Source organism: Amphiura filiformis, unplaced genomic scaffold, assembly GCF_039555335.1.
Source record: "Amphiura filiformis unplaced genomic scaffold, Afil_fr2py scaffold_23, whole genome shotgun sequence".
In the NCBI taxonomy this organism is placed as follows: Eukaryota; Metazoa; Echinodermata; class Ophiuroidea; order Amphilepidida; family Amphiuridae; genus Amphiura; species Amphiura filiformis.
In genome coordinates, this window is record NW_027305487.1 from 2,719,501 (window position 1) to 2,738,364 (window position 18,864).

The 18,864-nt window shown below is 33.5% G+C and overlaps 1 long non-coding RNA gene across 1 annotated transcript; it reads right to left on the reverse strand.

The window, feature by feature from the left end:
* Window positions 1-606: 606 nt before the first annotated feature.
* LOC140143580 (uncharacterized) lies at window positions 607-4,960 on the reverse strand. Its single transcript, XR_011857773.1, has 3 exons — window positions 4,663-4,960; window positions 3,709-3,835; window positions 607-1,469 (listed from the first exon to the last, which is right to left on the reverse strand). It is a non-coding gene; the product is annotated as an uncharacterized lncRNA (long non-coding RNA).
* Window positions 4,961-18,864: the final 13,904 nt, after the last annotated feature.

Sequence of the window (18,864 nt, forward strand, 5' to 3'; positions counted from 1 at the left end):
AACACCATATATAGCATAAAATATGTGTCAATGGATGCGTTATTTGTACATGAGCGTATTACAATGGCGTAACTCCTATAGGCTCAGGGTGAGTGAAACTGCAGGGCACCCCAGACTTGCACATTACCCTTATTTTCAGTCTAAAATGATCCCACCATATGCACCTGCTTCACTTTGAGCCACAAGCACAGGCAGCCACTGTGTATTACATTGAGAGTCTTTGCGACTTGATTGACATATATTGAAAAATCTTGCATTATCATTCTACTTGGCAATCTTACACGATATGCATTGTCAACATGTTTTTTATTAATTATTATTGCTTTGAGTCTGCTGACCACAGGATTGATCTCAGCCACAGGTGTGAATTAGAGAATAAGGGTATTGTTTTTAGCCCTGGGTGCATCTATCGTCTCATATAACACGGGCGACATCATTATTTTAAGTAAAACAACGAGGCGAAGCCGAGTTGTTTTACGCCAAAAATAATGATGTCGCCCATGTTATATGAGACGATAGATGCACGACAGCGGCTAAAAACAATACTTTTATTCTCATTCTTAAACTACTTCAATTCAAATAAAAATATCATTACAAGTAGGCCCCTATTACAAATATTAATGAAATTAAATCCTACATTTTGCAAGGAATTACCTAGGGCTTAAAATCGATCAGTCCCGTTGTTGTTATGCGCCTCCGATTGGTTCAAATAGCGAGTACGCGTATCGCGTCAATGCACACGCGCTGACCCGTGTGATATCGTGTCATATCACACAGGTAAGAACCAATAAGATTGCAGGAACGTTCTCAAGTGTTTAAGAATCTTATTTAAAGTATGGCTTAATTATGTTGAACCATAATAACTTTACTGAAAAGTGAAAGTGCTGTTCAACACACATTTTAAGTTGCTCCTTAGCAATGTATAATTTTGTATTTAACATATCAAATGGTATACTACATATATCGCTTTGACAAGTTGGAAAAATTAAATGCCTTAGTGTGGTCTTACTAAATATACTAAATCAATGCTGTCCCATTGTTTTGTAAGAACTATTGGACAGTATCTCTAAGACTAGCTTTACTACATTTTAACAGCCCAATAACAATTAATGGTCATAAATGTATAGATGAGGTGACATCAGTGTATATCAACCAGGGCAATTGGAATAATATTGATGTTTAAAATGGCTTTCTTGTATGCCTACATTTTTGTACTAGATATGAAATGGACCTTGATCAAAGTATGATGCATACGCATAATGCTGGGCAAAGAACAGTGGAAATTGCCATGATGTGTGCGCATGATGTCACCTGTCACCTTATCTATTATCCCTTTCCTTAATGTAACATACATTCTGCAAGTTCTTAATCTTGAATTACTTAATTATTATTTCCAAAATGACACTTGCTAGTAGTAGTCGATATAATCTGTTCATCAATGCATTCATTCGTAGAGCCATTTCATTGATCTGAAAAGACACAAACAATCTAGTTTTACTCATGTTATACTCCATTTCATTTAATCTTGGCAGTGAAATGGACAAGTGAAAAACAATGTGTGCACAACTGTATCATGCAAGACATTAGCCTACCATTGCCAACTGCCATGATGAAATGACCTGAAATATTATAGGTTTGTCTTTGCTACAAACATCTTATAATTTACAAATCAAATAATATAATAATATTAGTGTGAATTCCCACTGAGGAAACTGAAGTGGTTTAGGCCCTATAGGAGCAAAAGTACTTTTAAATGTTTCTGTGGGAAAATCACCCTGTGAATTCCCACTGAGGAAACTAAAGTGGTTTAGGCCCTATAGGAGCAAAAGTACTTCAACTTCAAAATAATTGCTACAACATAAACAATGAATTTGTCCAAAAATCAACTTTTGATATGTTCAGACTTTATCCCTGGATGTCTGCTGATGCCAGTGTTTTGCTATGCTACGCGCGTGCTGCGTACAGATATTACCACGCAAAGTTGTTGTGAAATAGGAGCATCGGCAGACATCTGGTGATAAACTCTAGTGCACGATATCCATCAATCTATATACTTTTTAGTGTGTAGAACTACAAAATGATAGGAAGTACAGAGAGAGAGAGCTGAATACCACAAAATCACCCGTCTTTTACAATGATTTATAAAACAAACTTTTAATCAGGTCACAACTTTTAGCGCAAAATATCCAATTGATGCATTTTTGTGCATATCAGGGACATAAAAGGTAATATAAATGTCAGCCTGCAATAGAAAATTCTCCTCTGGGAAGCTTGCTAAGAGAAATGACTAATGAAATTCAATCCAAATGCTGCACAAAGAACTGCTAGACCAGAAATCAATCTCATTACAGGACATTGAAATGTTTGCAGTCAAGAGTTGAACTGTTTGTCAGCACAATACCGAGGTGTTTAACTAAGTGTTTTCATCAGAAGTGGACTGTTCATTTTTGTAAATGCTAGGATCATGCAAGATTGATTAAAAAAAATAAAAAATTGTAGGCCTATGCGTTTTGAATAAATTTGTACTCATGTCATATTAATGATTTCAAAATGCATACAAATTCAATGCATTTTGAATTCATTATGAAATGAGTACAAATTTGTTCAAAACACATACCAGGTAGGCCTACAATTTTTTTTTTTTAATCAACCATGAATGATCCCAGCATTTAGGTCCAGGGACACTCCAAACCAAAAAAATAAATAACTTTAAAACTTTTTTTTTTTTTTTTTTTTGCAATTTCGGGTACCCGGTTACCCGCCCGAAAAATGCGCCAGGTACCCGGGCACAAAATTACCCGAAAATGCCAGGCCTATTGCATGCTGCTAAAGGTATGGCAGCAAGGTAGTCAAAAACCCAACTTAATTTGTGTAGCAAGCCCCATGCAATAACAAATTATAATTCATAAAATATTTCTTTTTAATATGAAAACAAGTGAAATATTTTTACATAAAAGTAAACAGACTTTTTAAAAGAAATTAACAGTTCTACTTACCTTGAGTTTGATGCAGTTAGGTTGTGATATTTAATAGTGAACAATCATGCTCCCTTGGACTCAAAACAAATGAATGGTTATAAATAGAATCATGTTAATTGTAACAAATGAATGGTCATAAGGTTATAATCATGTTAATTGTAACAAATCAATGGAAATAAGGTTATAATCATGTTAATTGTAACACATTAATGGTTATCAGTTTATTATTTATAATCAGATTAATTGTAACAAAATATGAAAATAATTAATATCATGCAGTGTCTCAATAAAGTTTTTTTTTTTCCTTAATTAAACTTGAAAATGTGATGAATTGGGTTGAGTTGCAGACAAACGCAACTGATATTGGCAATTCATGCAAATGTGGTCATAATTTATGAATATCATTTTTATCAACATATCATTTTTATCATGACTTGGATTAATTATTGTAAAATTGTAAAATAAAATAAATACAGAGATGTGATACAGTACATGGTCAAAATTTCCTGATATGCTTTGAAATTTCCTGAAAAATGAGCTGTCTCATTCTAATTTCTATCGTGCAGGGCAAAATTTCCTGAAAACAATAAATTTTTAATAAAATTTCATGAAATCAGGAAAATTTCTGAAAATCACATCTCTGTATTAAAGTATAAAGTTAGAAACAGGGAATAGAAAACTTGTTAGAAATTCATGTGAACTGGCAAAAAAAAAAAGTACAATTGCTTACGCTTATCTTGCAAATCTATATTTCTGCATGGCGACTCCCTTGACTTTGCAGCGGCTTTTGATAAACTTGGTGATATTTTCACTCCCTTGACCTTGCAGCGGCTTTTGATAATCTTGGTGATATACGTCTGAAATTTTCAAAATTGTGTTTAAGTTTAAATAACGTTTATTGAGTTTATTGTTCAGCAATAAACTTTTTTGCCGCCAGAAATAAAGAGGGTCAATGCGGTTGCTATGATTTTGTTTTGGTTGGTTACGGCTTTCGCACCATTGTTGTATTATTAAATTTTACTATATTACAACCAGAGGATGGAAAGTAAACGTGGATGCGCTAAAGTGTAACACGTGTTACCGTGGAAATGCCCATAAATGACCACATTTCACATGTCATGTATACAAGTCGAAATTCCCAATAAAATACATCAATTGGGAAAAAAGACAATAGAGAGTCTAGAATAGACTTGGGACATAGACCTAGATATTCCTGCAGATCTCTGTGACAATATTGCACTTTTTTGCAGATTTTTATACAGGCCTTTTACACTTAGCATTACGTCCAAACTTATGGATCCTGCTGAGTCGACCGACGCTAACGTAAACACATTGACTGATAGGGCCTAAGTGATAAAGAATAATTTAATCCCGAATTTAATATTTAACACTGGTCAGCTTGAATATTTGCCTGTGCAACTAACTTGTCTTGAAGCAAAATTGATTACGTATTAATGCATGAATGGTACCAGTAACTCAACTGATCAAACCAGTCATTTGATACATGATAATAACAATCATGACAATAAATATCAATATCACATAAATTATTTATATTACCATTAAAATATCATGTACGGTACCGTACAGGTATATGCTCATAGTAAAGTGGAATTTACATTCATGTACCATGATATGCTTTCTAAAGTGAAAGTCAAAACTTCATAGATAAAATGCAACTTACCAAGAATTCATATACCTTCAGTCTCAGAAGACAGAACCACTGGCACTGGAACAAGCCTAAGCTTAGTCATGACAGTTGATACAAGCAGTCACAAACACCACACCGTCAGGTTGTAATAATCATGTTATCATGCTTGACGTGTCTATCAACGGCAGCTTGAATCTTATAACTTTGAGTTTAACTTCTTTTAAGTGGATCTACTCCAACTAGAACATTCAAATCATGCAATTTAACCAGTGCCATATAATTTGGCAAATTTGCCCACCACCGTGTGATAATAGCTATATGCAGCATGTCATGATGACAGGGTGCGTATAGCTCATTGGCGGCACTTCGCCTCCGAGGGCAGTGTTCGACTAATCAATTTTATGTGATTAATTACATGAAAACCATACACAAATTTTAAGTTTTTATTTTTTTTTTTATTAATTTACATGAATATCTTTCTTTTAAAACCAAATTTGTCATAGTAAACTGCATAATAAATAAATGCAGTCAAAATCAAAAACAGCTTTGATTTCCCTATACTTTACTGTACAAACCCTAATTTGACCCCCCTGTAACATGAGCTGTGTGTATTTTTTTAATGGTCTCCTTTCAGGGACATTCTAGAGGTAATAAGGTATCCAAAAAATACTATCAACTAAAAATAGCAAAAAATCATATTTTTAAACTCTAACATCACCTGGTGCTCCTGGGTTATTATATAACCTGACATTTCTCTAAACGCTTTCTGGCAAGTTTCTAACCTTTTGTGAATAATGTTGAAAATGTTTTGTTTGCTGGGCAATTACCATATTTGAGCTATTAACAGCCATAGCACTTAAATGAAGGCTTCAGTGCTGTACTGAAAGTAAATATGGTTTGAAACCGCACTGTTTTATTCTATTCATTATTTTTGTCACTGCATTTTATTGTTTTTACTTTTTTTATTTTGCTTAAGTAGAGTGCTTTAGTGTTGGTTTCAATATACCCATTACATTTATTATTTTCAAAACAAAACTCAAAATAGATGAAAGTCAAATCCCAAAGTGATTCAATTCAATAAAAAATTGCACTAAATGGGAGTGCTAAGGATCTTAATTAGGTCAAATAAATGTCATAAACGATTGAAAAATATATAGGTGAAAGCGATTTCTTTTTTATGCAGCATGTGGCAATACTTACACTAGTATAAATCCACAAAAGCGCATGTCAGTAACTGCGCCTAACTGCATGTACTGGATAACTCTATCATCTATTGCGAACTGAACGTAGAATATAATAACCCAGAGTAGGATAGGTGAATAAATCCATTATGCATTTAGTAAATGTAGCCCTAAATTGATTTTTTTTAAACGGCATAAAGGGTTGCATCTTTTCAAATTGTACCATAAATGCTCTCATTATAAACAAAATACAAATTAATTATTAATTCATTTTTAAGCATCACACTGGTAGCATGATCCTTCATTATTACATCATGGATTTGGCACACGACCAGATAACTGATTTGTCCTGTTTGTCAGTCTACATAAGGAAACTGATCACTTACACAATCAAAGAGGGGTTGAATGGTGTTATACAGAATAATTGTGTAATAACTGAGCTTACTACCTGACACATTCTATTAATTCTTTGAGCTGACAGCTGTTCCAAAGGAGATCTTAAATTGGGCTATTCCAGATTTTTGACATGTCTTCCACAGAGGGAGTATGTTTTTGAAATGTAATTGGTCAAGGTTAATCATTTTGATATGATAACTCATCCTGTATTTATGGTTTTACCTGCAACTTCCACAACTGGTGTATTTCAAAACTTATAGTCCCTTTGTGCAACACTTTAGCTAAATCTTCCACAGGGGTAGTTTAAATGGAATAGCCCAATATTATATTCTCCTAATACAAATTGTTACTTCTACCATTTGACATTTCTGGCATCTGGTAGCTCTCTTGCTGAGTGCATTTACAACTAAACTGTTTGTAAGTTTATTTGAAAACCCCATGCTTAGATAAATTTCCATTATGCAAAGCTTAGCCTACATCTTGTCAGTATTTCAAATGCCAGTTTCAATCAAATACGATTACTCAAGTAGTACATTAAATCATTTCATTCAATAGTGTGATGGCTTACTCAGTTACAGGTATCATCCAATCAACATGTCTATGCAAGTCAAAATACAGTTTATTATTTTAATCAACCGGATCATCGTTTGGCAAGAGCACTGATGTACTGATTATATTAAAAGGGCATTCCGTGATCCACAGCCTCATCCCCACACTTTGAGATTTTATTATCACTGTAAGCATTTGGCTACATAATGTTTATGTACAAAAAATTTCTTGCAGATTAATTCGTTTAGCAAATATATCGCAAAAATAGAATTTTGTTACCAGAACAAAATTACAACACATTGTCTATGGAGTAGTGTAATACACATAATCATGCATAACTCGCAAATGCAAAATCGGAATCAACTGAAATTTTGGGAATAAGTTTTTTTCGTGGATATCTACTAAAAATGTCACAAAAAGAGGATGCTAGGATCACGAAATACTCCTTTAATTAAAATGATATGCGATAGTAGTTTTGAATCCCAAGTTATATTAGGTTTACATTCCAGTTGAAATCCACACACCTTTATGATAGACATCGACAATACCTTAATCTTCCACAATGGGGTGTAGATTTCAAACAAGTCACCAGTCAGGTAAACCCCATTTACAATTCACATTCCCTGTGTGGAAGATTAAGGTCATGTCTTCCATACAGGGTGTATAGCTCATAAACCCGAGGTAGCCAGGTGCCAGCATGTAGAACTGAACCCCTTATATACAATCTCTTGTCTTCCCTACCTACATTGTCAGCTCAGTACCTCTAGAGCCATCAACTTGTAAACATAGTGTTACCTATTCAGATCCTGCAAAACCTAATTATCACACTAATAAATAAAAAGACAAACCTAAATTTCTGTCAAGCTTACAAGAAGATCACTTGTGCGATAGTGTACATTTGATAAATAAAATCTCTGATAAATCTGAATCTACATTATGTTACATCACACCTTAGCTTATTACCAGCCAGCAGCCAGTAGGTAGTTCACCTATACAACATAGGCTATGCTATTCTACAAATTCATGAATGATTATCACCCACCCAGTCAGCAGGTAGTTCACCTATACAACATAGGCTATGCTATTCTACTAATTCATGAATGATAGAATTACATAAGGTATACTGCTGATTGCAAAAGTCCACTCTCACTATGCATGCAGGGAAAAGGGCTCAAAGAAGCCGCTACGGGTGATGAAATTGATAGATTTTGAGCCCTTTTCTATTGCATCAGCAATATATCTTGTGAACCACTTATACTGTATACCATAAGTTCTCTCATCACACTCCAGCTCTCATCGAGGTCCCATCACACTTGTTGAAACACACCATGTTTTATGTGTGAAAAAAAAAACCAGGTCACATGATGCTGTGTGACTCATTCAATGAACAAGGTGCCAATATTTCATGAATCAATTAGCCAATCAGAACCTCATTTCTGTTACATCTACAAAAACATTTGAAGGAATTCTGGTGTAAATGAATGTTACTTTCATACGCAGAGGATCAACATGAAATGACTTCCAGGTGTTCATATCAAGTGGATATTATGTTGCATTTGGATGTGGAACTCTTATCTATAAACACTGGTATCAATCATTTTGATACATGTAGTATAAGCATCTTAAATAAATACATCAAATTTAAAATCATATTAAAATGATTTTCTCCAAATTTAAAATTTTTTACAAAACAATGCACAAAGATGTAGCTAAATTAAACAACCAACATTATGTGAAACCATGAATGGGTCAAAAACATTCTATTATTGTGAGGAGATGTATTTATAGGGTTGATGAGACCAATCCACCTTGTCTGATCACGCATGATATGGTCCACTGCTTTGCCTGTGAAACTTGATAGATGTTGTGTCCTTTTTCACCGAAAATAACGTGTGACAAGGTGTTTGATGACAAAATATCCTGCAACGTGGAAAAAAATTGCCCTGTCCACCACAGAACATCACAAGTATGTTACTTTGTATCAGCTACAAAATAAATCAAAATTCCTTCTTATAAATTACATATTTCCACAACTGTTGCATAAATATGCAAATGATAACTGGTTATTTTCTTGTAACATTGTAGAAAAGTTGCAATAATGGTTATAAAATTGGCAAAAAAAATCTAAATGCATAAAAAAAGAAATTGTATAAATGTGGAAAATATACACCATCCTTCATGTACAATCTCATTCTCATGTTGGAGCTAGATACTTTAAAATCTTGAGGTTTACTACTTTTGCACACAAAACATTAAAATAATCTTATTATTTATGACTTGTTCTGCAAGGGAAGAAAATAACAAACAATATTTTCAGAACTAAAATAATTTTGAGTCTTCGACATTCAAGACTGCTCTTATACGCTACAAATTGTTAGAGACACATATATATGTAATGTACTCAATAAAACAGTGACAAGATCAACAGGAATGAGTCTATTGTCGCTAATATTGTTTGAGTTATTGATAAAAACAGATGATAAATTAGGGTTTACTTTGTGTTTCAGTTTGGAGAATCGTTCAACCTTTGTAACTGGAAGTCCAATTTTAATGGCACTTGTTGGCCCACACATTAGCAATTTTTAAGTGTGAATGAATAATGAACAAATATCAAAATTGAAAATGTCAACATTTAGACACATTCCTCTTGACCTTGTCATAATGGGATAATTTCGCTGGGTTAATTTTTTGCGATTTTATAAATTTTGGACAATTTAGTGGGTGTTTAATTTACATTTCCAAATATACCATAAACTATGGGTCCCTTGACATAACTGGAATTTCAGACACAAACTAAAAGTGCCCTCCTAGAAAAATCCCACCAGTAAATAAGGGCACATACCCTTAATTCTTGTTGAGATTTTTAGAGGGAGCTCTCTATTTGTACATGAAATTTTCCCCAAGGCAAAAGAGCCCATGTGCGAAATTAAGCGAACGCTTACGGTATTCACATTAAAAGGAGTCTCCAGCAATCACAACATTATGTCTTATATGTTAGAAAAATAATAATTATCAAACACGAATTACATGGTTTTATTTAAAACAAAGTCATATTAACCATAAAAACGAATAAAAAACGGCCATCTCTCAACACGCGATATTCAAAATTCCCGCCCCAAAATTGTCTAGAGCAATGACGTCCTAATAATTCAATGAAACCTGACGACAAATGAGCGCAAATAACAATGACGTCATTGCTCTAGAAAATTTCGGCATGGGAATTTTGAATATCGCGTGTTGATAGATTGCTGTTTTTATGGTTACTATGAGTTTGCCATAAAACCATGTGATTCGTGCTTGATAATTATTTTTCTAACATATAAGACATAATGTTGTGATTGCCGGACACTTCCTTTAAATACTATATGTAATCAATATTTTCGCGGGGTTAAAAATTTGTGATTCAACCACGAAAATTAAACCCGCAAAATTTCCTGCTATACAGTATTTTTCACATTGGGCTATTCCAGTTGAAATCCATACACCCCATATAGAAGACATGATCTTAAACTACCACAGAGGGGGTGTTGATTTCAAATTCAAGCAACCCAGTTTGAAATTCTCACTCCCTGAGTGACAAATTAAGGTTATGTCTTCCATAGCGGGTGTAAGGATTTCAACTGGACTAGCCCATTTAAGTAGTTATTATTTTGACAGGGTGATTTATTTACCATGAAAATATATTTGACACAAAAATAAAAATGCTACCATAAACTTCTTTAAGTGACCCATTCACTGTATGCTATCAAAAACCAGGAAATAATAAATACAATAAATAACTCAAGATATATAATATATAAGGTACATCTGAAATAATCTTAACATCAATAAATAAATGTGCTTATAATCAAATAAAATATCTAAATAAATAGCATCACAAAAAATACCAAGAAAACACCTGTAATAATATATACGATCAACATAAAAGGGGCTCATTTCTCTTCACACAACACAATTGACATCAATTCAATGTGTCTCAATTTGTGCATTTTTATCAGCATTATTAATCGAATAATTATAATTCATTTTACATATACTTGAGAGAGATTTAAAGAGTTAAAAGCATTTACAAGAAGGCAAAAATGGAATTCTTAAACTTCTATTGATAATATACAATATATACAACTACTTGTAGCACACACATACATATTGGTAGCGAATACCAACGATTTAATTACACATGGACATTAAATATTGAGATTTTGAGAAAGATTCAAGAAGAAATTGGGTTTAGATGTTTACATGCTATGCTATGTTATGCCACGGAGCTATGTGTGTGTTCTGGTGAAGTCAAAGATACACCAACACCCATTTATAGAAATTGTTTGCTTGTTATGGAGTTATGGAGGGTCTAATAACACCATTTACCTTATGCAAAGTATAATGATCTTTTTCCAAAAAAAAAAAAAGGAATATATTCGCACATCAATTTCACAGTTAGTTGCTTGAAAAGCAAAAAAAAACACAAAATTAATGTAGTGCGAAAATTCACACCTCTATGAATTTATCCAAGAAAAGTGTAGCACATATTCTTCAGCACAGATTATAATGAAGTTGGTTTGAGCCTCACCAGTAACAACACACTCATCTATTGACAAAAATCTAACACAATCACAATTATCATTGAATGTCAAAATAGTTACTTGAATAGATGAATCCAAAGTTAGCATGCTTAGAATAGCAAATGACATACTTTTATTATTCTTAGTACACGCAGTAAAGAGTAAAAGTTAATGCAAATGCTTTCTTATTTAAAACAGTTTCCCAGCATCATCCAGGACAATCAAATGCCATTAAATTAGCACACTTCAAATTATACGCTCTTCATTTTTCCCACAGAAATCGATAAAGGAGAATACTGAATCTCTTTACCACTTTACATAAGTGGCCTGTCAGCCTGGGAGGATAATTTGGGATATTAGGGCCTCACAACAACTTGTGTTTGCTTGTGTCATTCCTTCAACGCATTCAGTGCATCTTACCATGAAGCCTGTTCAATTATGCCTTGTTTATGAGCAAGCACTTCCCAATACCACACATTTCCCTCCAAACAATACGACTCAATATTCTCCTTTATATATTTATGTGTTTTAACCTCATAGCTTTTAACAAGTTTTCATAAAAACCTTCACTCAAAATCGTTCAAAGAATCACAAATCTCAATTTTGGTTTACAATCATAAATCCTTAATTGGTATACCAACATCTTATATCAATACTTAACAAAAGGCAACCGTTGATGTATGAACTTATTCATAGTGTTTCTAATATCCATCATTCTACACATAAGATCAAAATGGGCTATTCTATTTGAAATCCACCCCCCCCCCCTGTGGAAGATTTACAATGCTACCTAAATTCCAGTTGGGCCGAATGTACAATCCGGTTGGAAATATTCCCATGCTTTATTGTAATTCCAGCTGATTCATGTAGAAGATTTACAAATTTAATGCAATTCCAGCTGGATACCCTATGGAAGATTTGCATTTTGACCTCAATTCCAGTTGGAAACATTTACATGTTTTGTGTGGAATTCTAGCTATAAACTTCATTCCAGTCAGATACCCTGTGGAAGATGTTCATGTCGACTTCAATTCCAGTTGGAAACATTATCGGTGGAAAATTTAACTTTCAGTCGGATACCCTGTGGAAGATTTGCACTTCTACCTCAATTCCAGTTGGAAACATTTACATTTTGTTAGAATTCCAGCAGAGAAGGTCTAAAACAGGGTACTATTCCCTGTGGAAGATTTGCTTGTTTTCTGAGTATGGTGGAAATTTAGAAATAATAAAAACTATTAGACGCAAAAAACATGTTTGCTTAAAATATTATCATGCTGAAATTTCCAACAATAACCGACACATTTTGAGTTGGACCATCATGGGAAATTCCCCCAAACCCATTGGCTCATAATTATTGCACAGCCCCTAATGAGAATTTTTGCCTGAATTTTATTTTGTTGTCCAAATTTACGAATTTTTTGTTGTTGTAAAAAAGGATTTTTTATAGATAGAATTCTTGAGTTTCTTCAGATTTTTATTTTGCTATATATTCATTCATTCAAATACCAGATAGACTTTATAGCCAACTTCAATAGACCTCAAGTGACAAGAAATCTATTTTGTCTGCATTGTGAAGGTTTTTTTTAAGAACAGATAATTGCAAAAATATAATGCCACATAAATTAAACCATTAACATTCTAAAACCTATTTTTAGGATGGGTGTCCTTGGCCCAGTGGAATGGTTTTGTAAAACCACTACAAGTGTGTGCACAGAAGCTGTGGACCACAGTGGACAGTGTATGGAGCATAATTTGATTATCATCTTTAGTCTGGGCTTTAGTCTCAGGATAGGCCTTGCTTCATGTTTTTTTCTACCTGGTTACAGATTTTCATATAACAAATTCAAGTTTTATATTGACATGTGAATTAACTCTTTTTACTGAAGTTCAAATATAACGAGTCTTCTTTTTTTACTGAAGTATAATGCGTCTTCTAACCTTAAAACTGATTACCACTTCACTTTTTGTATTGCTATTTTCATACAGATAACAATATAATTTAATTAATATAATTGCCCTTGTTGCTTATTTCTATTCTCGGCTTTCTAGAGTTCTAAATCGTAAACAATTTCAAACAAAATTGCCTGCATTTTTATACCCAGGGCATTTTAATTTTAAGGTGTCATTTTGGTGTCTAAAGGTGAAATTCCAAGCAGGTTGGACAACATACTTTGATGGACAAATTAAATTTGGCTACAATATAATTTTGAATTGATTTCTAGGCTGATTCCTATATGTATCGTGCCAATGTCTCAGATTCAAATGTCAAAGAACTTGCCCATATGAAAAAATAAACACTTAAAAATTCCACACTACATGCTCATTTTCTGATATCAGAAAGATGAGAATTATAAAACTCATTCTTAATTAATTATTTCAAGATATTGGAGATATTGAAATGAGGGGATTTTTTTCAGCTTTGATCATTATCAAAGCAGATGGACATGAAACTTTTATACCAATTACCTTTTCAGAAAAAAGTCATTGATATATTAGATGGGCAAATGGTCTTTTGTACTGAGTACCCCCCTAGCTGTTTATACAGGCTATTTGAACCATCAACCATGCCCCCGCATATTTCATTATAGTCTATTAGAGCATGACAGTATCCTGCTATGACTATCACCCTATATCATAGGAACTAATATTTTTCCCCTGGTCTGTTTTGAAGGGGAAAAACCTCGGGCCCTTCTTGATTTTGAGTTTACCGTTTCCTGCCCTCATCCAAAATGATTGAGAATTGCAAAATATTTAGGCCTAATTATTTGATTTTTATTTGATATTTTGATCACATTTAAAAGCTATGATGCTGAACAAACAAATAACACCTCTTCATTTGTGTGAAATCAACCATAATTGCAATATAATTAAACCCGCAGTGCCAAAATGTACCGTTGATATTGCATATGCGACCACTCGTTTCAAAAGAAAGAAAATGATATATTAATTAAGAATAAAAAGTTACCTCGTTCCTTAAAAGAAATCTTAAACAGTAAACTAAGAATTAATTGTGAAGGGCCTTAGGCATGGGTCTCCTTTGAAAGTGTACCTGCTCTGTGTGCAAAAATGCAGATATAGGCAAATTGTAAGCCTAAAACCCCCAAGAAATCGGGACTAGCGGCATGTTTTTCAGAATTAATTTTCGGACTCGCAGTGTCGGACAGTTGCACTGGTTTTCATTTTTGGACGATCGCACATTATTTTCCGAGTGACGCACCTCTAAGTATAGTAATTTTGTGTTGTCGGACTGGCAGCGTGTCGGACTGGCATCGTGTCAGACTAGCAATGTGTCGGACTGTGACTCTGATCAGCTCGTAGGCGGGACTTAACTGCTGTTTTATGTTTTAAGTGATAACATTACATAATCAATATACAGATCAAATCAACCATGATCATCTCATTTTGTTCTGAAAATATCCATGCAGAAAATTCATCTTTGTTGTTTTCAAAATTGCTATCAGCTATTATAGGATAGGGTATTTATTTATTTATTTATTTATTTATTTATTTATTTATTTATTTATTTATTTATTTATTTATTTATTTTTGCCTTTATCCTTTGCAGGGTATTGGCCGTCTTACCACGCCGTCTTGTATTCATTGCAAAAAAAAAAAAAAAAAAAAAATAAATAAATCTGGTTTGCGATGATATCTTTATAGATTTTCTGATTTAGAAAATCATTGATGGATTCATACGGTCATAAACTTTTTGCAGTTCACATTGTTAATTTATTCATTCAAGGTTTATTTTGATTCTCATTTAAAATGTATACTAACAGTTATAAATATGCTCTTGTAATGTTTTCCGTTTGATTTGTCAGTTTATTCTTTATTCATTTGCTTATTTGTAAGACAAATGTCTCGTTCAGAAAATGATTGTTCAAAAACTTGTTCTGTTCTGTTATCATGCTTCCACTTAATAAAACCCAACAACAATAAATAATTATTTTGCCGTATTCTTGTTTTGACTAATATAAATTTGTTAGTTTACTTTATTTGTACACCAAGCACATGAAGTATAATTAATTCATCATTTAACAAACAAAATATGGCCATACATACTGTCTTAGTTGAAAAATTTGTCATGCATGCACAAATGACAAATTTTAATTTATCGTGAAAAAGTTCCTTCTTTGACAAATTCAGAAAATTTCAGAAAATTAATTTTTATTGCAAACATTTTGATTTTAATAAGATTGTCACTGAAGTTTGTTAGGGTTATGTGTGCAATACCTTGTCATTTTATTGTCTTCTGGCATTCTACATTTGCCTATGAACGCATAGTAGATGTGTCAATCAATCAAATTTCATTAATTTCAATCATTTGTATTGTATTTGTTTTAATATATCAAGCCTATAAATATTGTCAACTCAGGAAATATAGGCAATTCACTTGCATGACTTATTTCTGCCCAATGTTTGTTGACTTTTTCATCGAAAGTAATATTTTCAATGCTACAAAAATATAAAAATTTAATTAAATTATTTAAAAATGATTTGTAATGCAAGAAAATTACTTTTTATTGCAAACATTTTGATTTTAATAAGTTTGTCACTGAAGTTTGTTAGGCTTATGTGTGCAATACCATGTCATTTTATTGTCTCCTGACATTCTACATTTGCCTATGAACGCATAATATTTGTCTATCAATCGAATTGGTCGTTCATTTTAATGCATACATCAATTTCACTAATTTGTATTGTATTTTGTTTTAATTTGTCATAAGCCTGTAAATATTGTCAACTGAGAAAATATGGGCAATTCACTTGCTTTACTTATTTCTGCACAATGTTTAATGACTTTTTCATCAAAAGTAATATGTTCAATGACAAAAAAATATTTAAAAAAAACTTACTTATTTTAAAAGTTGTATTTCTAAACATTTCAATGTGATATTCTTTTAAACTTAAAATGAATGTCAATAGCCTTTTCAATTAATTAGTTATCGCCAAGTGGATATTTGATGAATATCAATGCCATACAGTCATACGGAACTATTTTGAGTTTCTGTGGCTGCAATATTTTTGGAATAGGAATATCTTTTCACAATATCAATGACAAGTGCGGAATTAACTAAATTAATCAAATATTTCATAAAAACAAAGGCATTATGAAGATTGTTAAAATAAAATGAATGCCTTTGATTTTCAAATTGTTTTGCAGGTTGTTTGTCACATTTTGTTTTGTAGCCAGCCATATTTCTGAAAGGAGAATTTGTATCAATTATTCACTCTCTTTCTCACATTCATTGGCATGTTTGAGAAAAGATTGTAAATAAAAATATATAAATTGGGACTCATTTCCACAAAACCCTGGACATGTTGACAACCCTTCTGTTGAAATAAAAAGATATGTTGCGATTGATCATGTTCCTTCCTGTATTCTACGGGCGGGGATCCCTTAAGGGGGTACTACACCCATTGCATTTTTTTTGCATTTTTTTGCATTTTGTGAAGAAATGAGAAAAAGAAATTGGACAAAGTGGTATGCAAAATGAAGGGGCAAATCTTCTCGTTGTTAGTGGCATCAGTATCAATGACGCGTACATGCTTCTAATGGTATAAGCCAAAAAAGTGGTACATCACTGATGTTTTTAATTCACTTCATTTTGGAAAGCTTACTATCAACGGATTTCGTTAACATTTTGGATATGTGTTGCTAACACATTAGGGAAATAATGTTGATATGTAAAATGGGAATAAGTGGTCCCTGATTTCTTTTATGACTTCATGAACTTGGTGCTCCACAACTATCAAAAAACGAACCGGTTAAAATGCTTCTATTTTCAATGTTGAGCTATATTTTGTATTTTGAACTTGCGACACTATGTCACTGAAACTTAATTAAGCCATAGGTAACAGGTTACCACAACCACACTACAGCAATGTTGAAAAAGATTGTATTTTTGTCACCTATACCACCATATTAGGTAGTTTTCCGTAAGCTTAATTTTTGTGATTTTGGTAACTATTTTATATTTATTTGCCAAATCCATCTCAACTAGGCAATCTAAATTGTACTCGCCATTTACATCCCAAGGTATTTTAGTATATCCGCCTCACACATTCCCTTACCAAAAAAAAAACAAGCAATAATTAAGAGTAGTAGTAGGTAGGATTATGGTTTGTCCCCCTCCCCCCTTACCCCTCCCCCAACCTTGACCCCTGGGGTCATCTTTAGATCACCCTTCCGGGTCATCCTGAGATGACCTTTATGCGTCATAATAGAAAGAGGGGGTGCGGTCATCTTGAGATGACCATTACGGGTCATCCTGAGATGACCTTTTATCGTAAACGAAACGAGCAGGTGGGGGATTCCCCCTTATGGTTGAAACACCGATTACAAAACATGAACCCTTCACCTAGAAAAAAGTGTCCAGTAGTCGGTTAAAGTTTAAATAATAATTATATATAGGAGTTAGTGGGGATTTGCCCCTTATGGTTGAAACGCCCATTACAAAACATGACCCCTTCACCTAGAAAAAATGTCCAAGTAGTCGGTTAAAGTTAAAAAAATATTAGGTATAAGCCTATAGAAGTTAGTATTCATGAATTTGGGTGGCGATGTTAGCGGTTGGCATTTTGTTTTACCAATCTATTGATCTAAGTCCTAAAGTATACACGTTTATTTTAGAAATTGAATGGAATGTTTGTAGTAGAGATTTTCAAAAAGGTTACTCTGTTCAGTTAATGGTTGTTATGGAAAGTGGTTGAAACCTTGGTAATAAATGGAACTTGTCGGAAAGTTGCTCGGTGTATATTATAGGAGGGTTGTTTTAGTATTAAATGTAACATAGTCCTATCATATGAATTAAAACGTTTCCCGCATGGTATGAATATGAATTTGTAGAGTCCAATTGTTTGCTCGGGGAGTAAAATGGGTTACCTGCGGAGTAAAATGGGTTGCTCGCGGAGTAAAATGCGTTACTCACGGAGTCGGATGAGTTGCTCGCGGAGTCACGAGAGTTACTCGGAGTATCAAATGAGTCACTCGCAGAGTCAAAATATTAACATGATTGTTATGAAATCACCATTATCATTTATATCTAGTCATTTGCTTTCGAACCTTCAAAGAGTCAACATGAATTCACTCAATGCTACTCACACTTGCTCCCTGTGCGATAGATCATTCACGCGCAAGTATAACCTAAAAAGACATATAGAAAATGTACACGGTGAAACTGAAGAGGATGATTCCCATATGGGGGAAGATGATCAGGAAGATGATATCGACTCTAAAGAACCCCAAGTAGATGAATCCTCAGAAGATGATTCTGAATCTGGAGAAGAAGAGTCTGCGGATGAAGTGGCTAACGATGAGCTGGAAGATAATCCTACGTATCAAGAATGGTACGAACGAGCCAAAGAGGATACTCGCGAGATGTGGACTGAAAAATACGAAAAGTACCTCAACGGGGGCATGGATGAACAGCTGGCTGAAGAAAAAGCCAATATGAAGACATTGTGGGATATTAAACGCAACTTTTTTGAACGCTACCTGACGTTTTTGTCATACGACGTTCACCTGAGAGACAACGACACTCATC